We start from the raw sequence: 13,287 nt of genomic DNA, 5'->3' as shown, positions 1-13,287 counted from the left end.
ACTGCTCTGCTGACATCAGGAGCACAGTGCTCTCTGCTGACATCTCTGTCCATTTAAGGAACTGTCCAGAGCAGCATATGTTTGCTATGAGGATTTCCTCCTACTCTGGACAGTACCTAAAATGGACAGAGATGTCAGCAGAGAGCACTGTGCTCGTGATGTCAGCAGAGAGCTCTGTGTTCAAAAAAGAAAATAATTTCCTCTGTAGTATTCAGCAGCTAATAAGTACTGGAAGGATTAAGATTTTTTTTAATAGAATTAATTTACAAATCTGTTTAACTTTCTGGCACCAGTTGATAAAAAAAAAAAAAAAAAGTCACCAGAGTACCCCTTTAGCAGTACCTGTTATGTATGAATATGCTGTTAGTTTGGCCAATCTTAAATTTGTTTGAGTGCTGCAAGCCAGTAGGTTGGCATTTCATGTCCTGTTGGCTTCCCTGCCCACCTTCCACTGAGCTTTTACCCTAATAATGTGCATGAGTAGAAATCTATCAATCATCAGCAGAGGGCGCCCACAGCTCAAAGAAATGCCCGCTCCTGACTTTCAAAGCTTTATGCCGTATACTGTTCTCAGAGAGAGAAGCATGATGTAGCTGACAGATTCCCTTTAAAGTGTCGTTGTGCTGCAATGTTGCATCTTCATGTAAAAATATTCCTTGCTCTTAGGAAAGGTTCACACTACAGAATTTCCAGCCCGAATTCTGCCGCTTGAAGTAAATCTATTCACAGGTGAATAGATTTTCGGTTAACCCATTCACACTGCGTAATTTTCTGGTTGGAAAATTCAGATCCTCCAGAACATTGAACCTGCTCAATGTTCTGGCGGAATCCGCGCAGCAGACATTGCCGTCTATTGGGATGGCAATGTCCACGTGGTCTCCGGCCGGAAATTTTCCGGCATCAAATTCTGTAGTGTGAACTATAACTATAACCCTAAAATATAGCTTTTATTAAATTCCACTAAAAATCAAATTTTGGATTTTTTGTGGAATTTAATAAAAGTTATATTTAGTGCCCTACTGTGATACTACTTTTTGGTCAACACCATTGGTATATAAGTTTTTCTGTGAGATTTTTTCAGAGCTATAACCCCCAGCATGGCCAGACAGCCTTTGGCCTTTGGCAGGGGGCATGTTTCATACTTGTTTCTGTCCACATCATTAGTAGAGATGAGCGAACTTACAGTAAATTCGATTTGTCACGAACTTCTCGGCTCGGCAGTTGATGACTTATCCTGTGTAAATTAGTTCAGCCTTCAGGTGCTCCGGTGGGCTGGAAAAGGTGGATACAGTCCTAGGAAAGAGTCTCCTAGGAATGTATCCACCTTTTCCAGCCCACCGGAGCACCTGAAAGCTGAACTAATTTATGCAGGAAAAGTCATCAACTGCCGAGCCGAGAAGTTTGTGACGAATCGAATTTACTGTAAGTTCGCTCATCTCTAATCATTAGGATAAGCGTGGGGCCGGCTTCAGGGCAACCTTATTGCTTCCAGGATATATGTGTATTGGAACATTACACACAAAAGCCAGTCCACTGTGGCAACAGCACTAGAGAGAGTTGCTTCCATGTCAATGTTATACAGTGGATAGGCATTAGGACGTTCCCAGTAAACAATAGGAACAAAGTAATGATACTGTTATACAGTGGTCCCTCAACATACGATGGTAATCCGTTCCAAATGGACCATCGTTTGTTGAAACCATCGTATGTTGAGGGATCCGTGCAATGTAAAGTATAGGACAATGGTCTACAACCTGCGGACCTCCAGATGCACTGGTATAGGAAGTTGTACTCACCTGTCCCCGCCGCTCCGGACCGTCACCGCTGCCCTGGATGTCGCCCTCCATCGCTGTCGCCGCGTCCCCAGGGTGTCCCCGACGCTCTGGCAAGGCCTCTGCTCCCCCGGCATCCTCGCTCTCTGTCGCCGCCATCACGTCGCTACGCACGCCGCTCCTATTGGATGACGGGACGGTGTGCGCAGCGACTAGATAACGACAATGGAGAGCATGGACGATGCAGAGGATCCCGAAGAGGACGCGCCGGACCCCCGAGGACAGGTAAGTGATCGTCAGCGGACCACATGGGGCACCATAACCGCTATCCGGCGGCAGCTGAAGCAGTCTATGCTGCCAGATAGCCGTTTATGCGATGGCCCCGACATACAAAAGCATCGTATGTTGATGCTGCCTTGAACATGTGATGGCCTCTGAGAGGCCAGCGTATGTTGAAATTATCGTATGTCGGGGCCATCGTAGGTCGGGGGGGTCACTGTATTAGGTCCCAAGTATGGAAACCTTTCACACAGAATGTTTGAAACCAAGGTAATAGTCCCAAATAACAGTTCATCTACCTATAAAGATAGATATACTTACAAGCTCTCAGGGACACATGTTCACACATTCTCTAGGAGATAAGAAATGGCCCAACATTTATATATCAACTGAGGAAATGTCCTATGCTAAGCTAACAAAAAGCTAATAAACGTAATTTACATGGGCAGGAGATTGATGGTGGAGCCACCATAAGCCTGCAGTGGACGTCACAATCAAAGTGCCAGATGATGCGCACTGTGTCAGGGGCGGATCCAGAGTCTAGTCTCGGGAGGGACACTCTTAGAGTATTTTGTGTTGGCGAACACAAAATAAGGTGTTGCTTACAGAACTTACAATATTAATAAATCTATCATACAGTCCTAACCTTGTTTAAGACTCTTAGGCCATGTTCACATGTCGGAATTTCCAGTGCGGAATTCGGCACGGAAATTCTGCTGCAGCAGAGTCCCGCTGTGAAAGTGCTAAAGAAGTTATTACCATTTAAAACTAAAGCCCCCAGTATGACCTGAGCAGTGGAAAGGTTATGCTGGGAGTTGTTGTTTTACCCATCATAACTGCAGAACTTACAAGTGACTACAGCACTGATGGTCATGGGTACCCATGACCTGAGGAAGAGGGGCGATCCCTCGAAACGCGTTGTCTGTCCTTTATGAAGAAATAAAGACTGAACTCTTTACCACACCTGTAGTCTTTTACCTTATTGACCACCTGGACGGATCCTGCGAGCGCCAGATGAGTATCTGATTTTCTATTCTGTGACCTCTGCCATGGGCACAGAACGCGCATCTTGACAAAACCGCCTCGACTATCTCGAGAAACGGAAGGATACAGGCTACCGCGGATCGCACTATTTCGATACCAAGCCCACAACGGTGTCGCGCTCGCAGCGCGACGCAATAAGGTGAGCAACTTCCCACCCCCATTTTTTCTCTTGTCCCCACGAGGTAACGGCACAGGGTGCGCTGGTCTTTTGTTCCCTTTTTCTCCTCCCTTTCTAAAGCCTACAGCACTGATGGGACATAGTGAGGAGAATACACAATGATATCAGTGACTACAGGTGGTCTTCTCTATAGTGAGGACAATACACAATGATACCAGTGACTACAGGTGACGTCTTCTCTATACTGAGGAGGATACACAATGATATCAGTGACTACAGGTGACGTCTTCTCTATAGTGAGGAGAATACACAATGATATCAGTGACTACATGTGACGTCTTCTCTATAGTGAGGAGGATACACAATGATATCAGTGATTACAGGTGACGTCTTCTCTATAGTGAGGACAATACACAATGATATCAGTGATCACAGGTGATGTCTTCTCTATAGTGAGAATACACAATGATATCAGTGACTACAGGTGACGTCTTCTCTATAGTCTTTCCTTATCTAATTCAGATGGTATATACCGCTGGGTCCAGCTAAATCTTCTCTCAGTAGAACTTGACGCCCAGATGCCATTAGCTCCTTACTATGTCAGCAGAGTCTGATCCTCTATATGAAAACAATAATTATTATAATATTGCCAAACTCTGTATGCTTTGAATATAATTCTGGCACACACCCTCTTAATATACTACAACACACTGTACCCCCTGAATATACAACACACTGTACCCTCTGAATATAATACCACTACACACTGTACCCTCTGAATATGCTACAACACACTGTACCCTCAATATAATACTACCGTACACTGCACCCTCTGTATATACTACCACACACTGTATCCACTGTATACCACATACTGTATCCTCTGAATATAATACTACTTCACACTGTATCCTCTGAATATGATACTACCACACACTGTATCCTTTGTATACCACATACTGTTTCCTCTGAATATGATACTACCACACACTGCACCCTATGAATATAATACTACCACACACTGCACTTTCTGAATATAACCTTGCCATTTAGTGCACCCTCTTAATACAATACCATAACGTGTTGTGGCCTATAATAACCGTACCACCCCAGAAATTCCTAATAATATACACTATACCTCTGAACTGCAAAACACTCTGTGCCTCTCACATATAGCAATAATGCCCCATTCTGTGCCCCCACATGTAATAATAATTATGACCCATCCTGTGCCCCCCACATAAAACAATGTCCATCCTGTTCCCCCCACATAATAATAATAATCATGTCCTTTGTCCTGTGCCCCTCACTTATAATGCCCCCTGTCATGTGCCCTTCACTTATAATGCCCTCTGTCATGTGCCCTTCACTTATAATGCCCCCTGTCATGTGTCCTTCACTTATTATGCCCTCTGTCATGTGCCTCTCACTTATAATGACCCATCTGTCATGTGCCCCTCACTTAATATGCCCCCCTGTCATGTGCCCCTCACCATTATTTTTGAATTTCCTTTCTGCCTGACCTACAGGATCCTCCCCACTCTCCATGGGCCCCTCCTGCTCTCTGTAGTGCAGTCGGAACTGAGGAGGAGGGTGAGGACAGGGCCGTGTGAATGTGCTGATTTTATGTAGCTGCTGATCTACAGGTCCCCTCAGCAGTATCCTCCTTCCTCTGACCTGACAGTCATATAAGGACCTGCTGGAGCTCAGTGACAGAAAACTGCCCCACTGTGTTCTCCAGGAAAGAGGGGAAGATTTATCAAAACCTGTGCAAAGGAAAAGTGTCCCAGTTGCCCATAGCAACCAATCAGATCGCTTCTTTAATTTTGCCGAGGCCTTGTTAATAATGAAAGAAGCGATCTGTTTGGTTGCTATGGGCAACTGGGCAACTTTTCCTCTGGACAGGTTTTGATATATCTCTCCCAGTCATGAGGTTGCCACCCTGCCGGTATTTTCATTCAGATTCCGGGCTGTGCCGGTAAGTTTGGATGAAAAATACCATGGCCGGTATTTTTCATTCACTGTCATCACACTAACCAAAAAAAAACTCCGGTTCTGTTCGGTGCCGGCGCCGCTGAGCGGGGGTGCGGGCCGCACGCCCGCACCATGCCGCTCTCAGCACAGCACCCTGTCTGACTCCAAGGCTGTCCCTGTCTCCCAGTCCTAGTCTAAAACTTTACCTGGCACTGTACAATGCTGTGCGGCTGGATCTGCGGAGGGACGTTGCGGAAGTGACGTCACTCCGCAGACCCGCGCAGGACGCCACGTCACTCGCCGAGACTGAGAGGAGACTGGAGAGGTGCTGCGGTAGTAGGTAAGTGTGTCTGTGTGTGTCTGTTACTATGTGTGTGTCAGTGTTTGTGTGTCTGTCAGTCAGTGTTTATGTGTCTGTCGGCCAGTGTGTGTGTGTCAGTGTTTGTGTGTCTGACACTGTCAGCCAGTGTGTATGTGTCTCTGAATTCCACCCCACCCACCCCAATTCCCCTGTGGGGGGGGGGGGGGTAACTTACTATACCTATGGGGAAGAGAGAGGGGGGTAACTGCTTATACCTATGGGGAAGAGGGGGGGAGGGGGTAACTGCCTATACTTATGGGGAAGAGGGGGGGTAACTGCCTATACCTATGGGGAAGAGAGAGGGGGGGGGTAACTGCCTATACCTATGGGGAAGAGAGAGGGGGGTAACTGCCTGTACCTATGGGGAAGAGGGGGGTAACTGCCTATACTTATGGGAAAGAGGGGGGGGGGTAACTGCCTGTACCTATGGGGAAGAGGGGGGCTAACTGCCTATACCTATAGGGAACAGAGAGGGGGGTAACTGCCTATACCTATAGGGAAGAGAGAGGGGGGGTAACTGCCTGTACCTATAGGGAAGAGGGGGGAAGGGGTAACCGCCTATACCTATGGGGAAGAGGGGGAGGGGGTAACTGCCTAAACCTATGGGGAAGAGGGGGGGGGTTACTGCCTATACCTATAGGGAAGAGAAAGGGGGGGGGGTAACTGCCTGTACCTATGGGGAAGAGAGAGGGGGGTAACTGCCTATACCTATAGGGAAGAGAGAGGGGGGGTACCTGCCTATACCTATAGGGAAGAGAGAGGGGGGGGTAACTGCCTATACCTATGGGGAAGAGAGAGGGGGGTAACTGCCTATACCCTATACCTATGGGGAAGAGTGGGGGGGGGGACTGCCTATACCTATGGGGAAGAGTGGGGGGGGGTAACTGCCTATACCTATGGGGAAGAGAGGGGGGGTTACTGCCTATACCTATGGGGAAGAGAGGGAGGGGGGTAACTGCCTATACCTATGGGGAAGAGAGGGAGGGGGGTAACTGCCTATACCTATGGGGAAGAGAGGGGGTGACTCTGCCTATAGGGAACGGGGGGGGGGTGTAACTGCCTATACTTATTGGGGGGGGGGCTACCTAACTTTATACCTGGATTCCTAACTACTTACCTACATACCAGGCTATCTAGCTATGTACCTGGCCTTCATACATGGCTGCCTAACTACATAGCTAGCCCCCTACCTAACTGGCTTGTCACCTACCTACATATCCGGCTTCCTGATCTACCTACCTAGTTACCTATTTACCTGGCTACCTACCTACCTGCCCTTTTACTGTGCAGGACACCAAGGAGGGTTTTATTACAGTTTGTGGGCCTATAGATGGAAAGATTGTGTGGAGGAGGGGAGGGCACTGGAAAAATGTAAAGTCTGACATGTTTTTCCTGCAGATGTTAAGAGATCCACATGGCGGTCTGATCCTGACAGAGAAGAAAAGGAAAGAGGACACTGCTGATCAGAAAAGACGGAATTGTGAGTCCAAAATGTAACTGTAATCACTTATATGGTATACAGATCCTGTGTACAGCTGATATCTACCGCCATATGGTCCTGTATATAATCACTTATATTGTGTACAGATCCTTTATAGTATACTGGTCTGTGTAACGTGGTTTTATTCAGTACAGTATGGCGGTATTATCCAATTATTGTGTGCTGGTATATATTTACTCCTTGTATACCAGTATTATTGGTCATGGAAATTTAGTGTTTCTTACATATGTATAAATTTTAGTTTATTGTGTGTGGGATTTGGGTGGAATAGGGACATTTTTGTCTTTTTAACTGCTCAAAAGGAGTACTACATATAAATATTTTTAAAGTAGAATCTGCAGTGTATTTCAGAAATGTTACAAAGCTCATCCACTTTACCTACCTTTTTTCTGACCTTTTGAGTGCTTACAAATGTTTTTTGTCTTGATGCAGATTGAGATTGTGCCTGAAGACCATCCTCAGAATTCCATAATTGTCAACTCACGCTACCCTTCTGAGCAACATCAACCCTGTACAATAAGTGCCGCCATACTCAGCTTAGATTGGTATTCAACATGTTGTCTTATGCTTTAGTCACACTCAGAGCTGCATTGACAAAGCTGTTGCTCCCCTGCTAAATATCAGGCTATTGGCTGACATCTCATTGCAGCCATCACCTGCAAACAACAAGCCCTTATGTGGGTCTGTAGATGGAAACTTTATCTCTTAAGGACCAAGGGCGTACCTGTACACCCTGGTCCCAGTATTTAGCGCTCACTCATGCGGTGAGCAAGTATTATAGTGGCACGGTCCCGGCTGCTATCGGCATTAACCCTTTAGGCACCGCAATCAAAGTTGATTGCGGTGCCTAAATGCAGGTTTTCCCATTCCTGGTTAGCTCAGGGGGCTGATTGGGACTACCGCAACAATATTGTGGGGTCCCGATCTGCTGTATGGATGGCCCTTACCTGCCTCTCTGTCATCCTTGGTGCTTGATTGCTCCAAGCCTGGCTAACCAGGCTGGAGCAATAGAGCACAGATTACGCGCCATAGATTTGGTGGTAAAATGAGTGATGTCATTATAAAGTACAATTGGTGATGCAAAAAAAAGCCTCATATGGGTCTGCAGGTAGAAAATCTAAAGAGTTATGAAGAGGAGGAGGAAAAAGCAAAAGTGCACAAACTGAAATTTGCTGTGTCCTTAAGGCCAAACGGGTTTAAAGAATTATGAATTTTAAAAGATGAGGAGAAAAAAATGAAAAATCATCATTTCATTAAGAGGGTAATAGAAGCTAATATAAATTAACGCTGTTGCAGAGAGGCGACAACCTTAAAGTTCCTGACAACAATAGTAAAGAGATGGCTGAGCAGGAAATGTCCCCGTCTTCACCACCAAAGAAGAAACCCAGATCGAGAAACTGCACTTTTAATGACTCTTGGCTACTGGATGTAAACATCAAGCCCTGGATTGCAAAAGCAAGTGATAATAATAGTGTACGGTGCATAGTGTGTGAGCGTGTGTTCAGCATAAGGTATGATGGTATTGATGCTGTGAAGCAGCATGCAATGGGGAAAAAACATATATTGGCAATGCAAAGCAAAAAGCAAAACAACATAATTACAAAGTTTTTTCCTACCACTCAAAGCAAAGAACAAGATGTTGTCACAGATACTGAACTGACACAGGTGTTCCACACAGTTAAACACCATCACAGTTATTTATCTGCTGACTGTGGAGCAAAACTTCATGTCAAGGTGCATCTTGGCAGAACAAAGATGGAATGCCTTGTTGAAAATGTGCTGGCACCATTCTCTATCGACAATGTAATTAAAGAAATGCAAAAAAATCTGTGCAAATTTTCTGTCGCAACTGATGCAAGCAACAAGGGGAATAGGAAATTCTTTCCATTGGCAGTTCAGTTCTTTAGTGCTACCAATGGCATCAATGACAGGCTATTAGATTTTTATGTACTGTATGTAATGTGTCTGTAATGTATGTATATGTAATGTTCTGGATGTAATATCCCTATGTGTCTGTAATATGTATATGTAATGTACTGTATGTAATATGTCTGTAATGTATGTATATGTAATGTATTGTATGTAATATGTCTGTGTCTGTAATGTATGTATATGTAATGTACTGTATGTAATATGTCTGTAATGTATGTATATGTAATGTACTGTATGTAATATCCCTATGTGTCTGTAATGTATGTATATGTAATGTACTGTATGTAATATGTCTGTAATGTATGTATATGTAATGTTCTGGATGTAATATCCCTATGTGTCTGTAATATGTATATGTGATGTACTGTATGTAATATGTCTGTAATGTATGTATATGTAATGTACTGTATGTAATATGTCTGTAATGTATGTATATATAAGGTACTGTATGTAATATACCTTTATGTCTGTAATGTATGTATATGTAATGTACTGTATGTAATATCCCTATGTGTCTGTAATGTATGTATATGTAATGTACTGGATGTAATATCCCTATGTGTCTGTAATATGTATATGTAATGTACTGTATGTAATATGTCTGTAATGTATGTATATGTAATGTACTGTATGTAATATCCGTATGTGTCTGTAATATGTATATGTAATGTACTGTATGTAATATGTCTGTAATGTATGTATATGTAATGTACTGTATGTAATATCCCTATGTGTCTGTAATATGTATATGTAATGTACTGTATGTAATATGTCTGTAATGTATGTATATATAATGTACTGTATGTAATATGTCTGTAATGTATGTATATATAAGGTACTGTATGTAATATACCTTTATGTCTGTAATGTATGTATATGTAATGTACTGTATGTAATATGTCTGTAATGTATGTATATGTAATGTATTGTATGTAATATGTCTGTGTCTGTAATGTATGTATATGTAATGTACTGTATGTAATATGTCTGTAATGTATGTATATGTAATGTACTGTATGTAATATCCCTATGTGTCTGTAATGTATGTATATGTAATGTACTGTATGTAATATGTCTGTAATGTATGTATATGTAATGTTCTGGATGTAATATCCCTATGTGTCTGTAATATGTATATGTGATGTACTGTATGTAATATGTCTGTAATGTATGTATATGTAATGTACTGTATGTAATATGTCTGTAATGTATGTATATATAAGGTACTGTATGTAATATACCTTTATGTCTGTAATGTATGTATATGTAATGTACTGTATGTAATATCCCTATGTGTCTGTAATGTATGTATATGTAATGTACTGGATGTAATATCCCTATGTGTCTGTAATATGTATATGTAATGTACTGTATGTAATATGTCTGTAATGTATGTATATGTAATGCACTGTATGTAATATCCGTATGTGTCTGTAATATGTATATGTAATGTACTGTATGTAATATGTCTGTAATGTATGTATATGTAATGTACTGTATGTAATATCCCTATGTGTCTGTAATATGTATATGTAATGTACTGTATGTAATATGTCTGTAATGTATGTATATGTAATGTATTGTATGTAATATGTCTGTAATGTATGTATATGTAATGTACTGTATGTAATATCCCTATGTGTCTGTAATATGTAATGTACTGTATGTAATAAGTCTGTAATGTATGTGTATGTATATGTAATGTACTGTATGTAATATCCCTATGTGTCTGTAATATGTAATGTACTGTATGTAATGTGTCTGTAATGTATGTATATATAATGTACTGTATGTAATATCCTTATGTGTCTGTAATATGTAATGTACTGTATGTAATATGGCTGTAATGTATGTATATGTAATGTACTGTATGTAATATGTCAGTAATGTATGTATATGTAATGTACTGTATGTAATGTGTCTGTAATGTATGTATATGTAATGTACTGTATGTAATATGTCTGTAATGTATGTATATGTAATGTACTGTATGTAATGTGTCTGTAATGTATGTATATATATGTAATGCACTGTATGTAATATGTCTGTAATGTATGTATATGTAATGTACTGTATGTAATATGTCTGTAATGTATGTATATGTAAGGTACTGTATGTAATATACCTTTATGTCTGTAATGTTTGTATATGTAATGTACTGTATGTAATATGTCTGTAATGTATGTATATGTAATGTACTGTATGTAATGTGTCTGTGATGTATGTATATGTAATGTACTGTATGTAATGTGTCTGTAATGTATGTATATGTAATGTACTGTATGTAATAGGTCTGTAATGTATGTATATGTAATGTACTGTATGTAATAGGTCTGTAATGTATGTATATGTAATGTACTGTATGTAATGTGTCTGTAATGTATGTATATGTAATGTACTGTATGTAATGTGTCTGTAATGTATGTATATGTAATGTACTGTATGTAATAGGTCTGTAATGTATGTATATGTAATGTACTGTATGTAATATGTCTGTAATGTATGTATATGTAATGTACTGTATGTAATATCCGTATGTGTCTGTAATATGTATATGTAATGTACTGTATGTAATATGTCTGTAATGTATGTATATGTCATGTACTGTATGTAATATCCTTATGTGTCTGTAATGTATGTATATGTAATGTACTGTATGTAATATGTCTGTAATGCATGTATATGTAATGTACTGTATGTAATATCCTTGTGTCTGTAATATGTATATGTAATGTACTGTATGTAATGTGTCTGTAATGTATGTATATGTAATGTACTGTATGTAATATCCTTATGTGTCTGTAATATGTATATGTAATGTACTGTATGCAATGTGTCTGTAATGTATGTATATGTAATGTACTGTATGTAATGTGTCTGTAATGTATGTATATGTAATGTACTGTATGTAATGTGTCTGTAATGTATGTATATGTAATATACTGTATGTAATATCCTTATGTGTCTGTAATATGTATATGTAATGTACTGTATGTAATATGTCTATGTGTCTGTAATGTATGTATATGTAATGTACTGTATGTAATATGTCTGTAATGTATGTATATGTAATGTACTGTATGTAATATCCCTATGTGTCTGTAATATGTAATCCACGGCTTTACCTATTACCGAGACTGAACTCTTCAGGTATGGCAGGGAGGGGAGTATCTGTAAGTGTCTGTAATGTATGTATTTGTAATGTATTGTATGTAATATGTCTGTGTCTGTAATGTCTGTATATATAATGTACTGTATGTAATATGTCTATGTGTCTGTAATGTAAGTATTTGTAAGGTACTGTATGTAATATGTCTGTAATGTGTGTATATGTAATGTATTGTATGTAATATGTCTGTGTCTGTAATGTATGTATATGTAAGGTACTGTATGTAATATGCCTATGTGTTTGTAATGTATGTATTTGTAATGTATTGTATGTAATATGTCTGTGTCTGTAATGTATGTATATGTAATGTATTGTATGTAATATGTCTGTGTCTGTAATGTATTTATATGTAAGGTACTGTATATAATATGTCTATGTTTCTGTAATGTATGTACCCTGTTTCCCTGAAAACAGACATACCCATAAAATAAGCCGTAGCATTGGCGTATTATAAGCCATATCCTGAAAATAAGACATAGTGGTAGGCGTGGCTAAGCATATCGGCACGGAGCGGTAAAGAAGACTGGCAGCCCTTCTCATCTACCCCATCATGACAGCTGCCCCCTGTCAGGTCCCAGTCCTTCTGTTCGTGCTGCCAGCCGTGTCATAGAGGGAGACAGAAAGACAAAGTAAAAGTCTCCTCAGTGAAGTGAGGAATAGAAAGTTCTGCTTTGTGGGTACTCAAGGGAAAGAATAAAGCTGTAGCTGCCGTTTTACTCAGCACTGTGGCTCTCTCTCATCCAGCACCAACCAGCAACAGTGTGTGGGTCTCTGTATTGTTGTACCATACTTAATAAAAATAAGACATCCCCTGAAAATAAGCCTTAGCGTGTCTTCTTGAGGAAAAATAAATATAAGACAGTGTCTTATTTTTGTGGAAACACTGTATATGTAATGTACTGTATGTAATGTGTCTGTAATGAATGTATATGTATAGTACTGTATGTAATGTGTCTGTAATGTATGTATATGTAATGTACTGTATGTAGGTGAGAAGGTGGCGGTCCACGTGACGAGAGGATGTGAGCTTATCTGCTCTTAACGCTCCGGGAACTCTCTCCCTCCTGCCGAGTGATCCTGGAGGACTTTTCCGGAAAAGATGAATGGATGGCGCGGGGAGTTTGGGTCCCTTTTCCC

General features: G+C 40.8%; 1 protein-coding gene and 1 long non-coding RNA gene across 2 annotated transcripts in view; one reads left to right on the top strand and one right to left on the bottom strand.

Annotated features, from left to right (window-relative positions):
- The window catches only part of NOD2 (nucleotide binding oligomerization domain containing 2), an 83,553-nt gene that overhangs the window by 2,035 nt on the left and 68,231 nt on the right, over window positions 1–13,287 (bottom strand). The window lies entirely within an intron of this gene.
- LOC130276676 (uncharacterized) lies at window positions 5,118–7,837 on the top strand. The gene is made up of 3 exons (XR_008845208.1): window positions 5,118–5,191; window positions 6,947–7,028; window positions 7,482–7,837. It is a non-coding gene; the product is annotated as an uncharacterized LOC130276676 (long non-coding RNA).

This window comes from Hyla sarda, chromosome 6 (assembly GCF_029499605.1).
Source record: "Hyla sarda isolate aHylSar1 chromosome 6, aHylSar1.hap1, whole genome shotgun sequence".
In the NCBI taxonomy this organism is placed as follows: domain Eukaryota; kingdom Metazoa; phylum Chordata; class Amphibia; order Anura; family Hylidae; genus Hyla; species Hyla sarda.
Note: the sequence above shows the minus strand (reverse complement) of the source record. Positions and strands in the feature narration are given on the sequence as shown.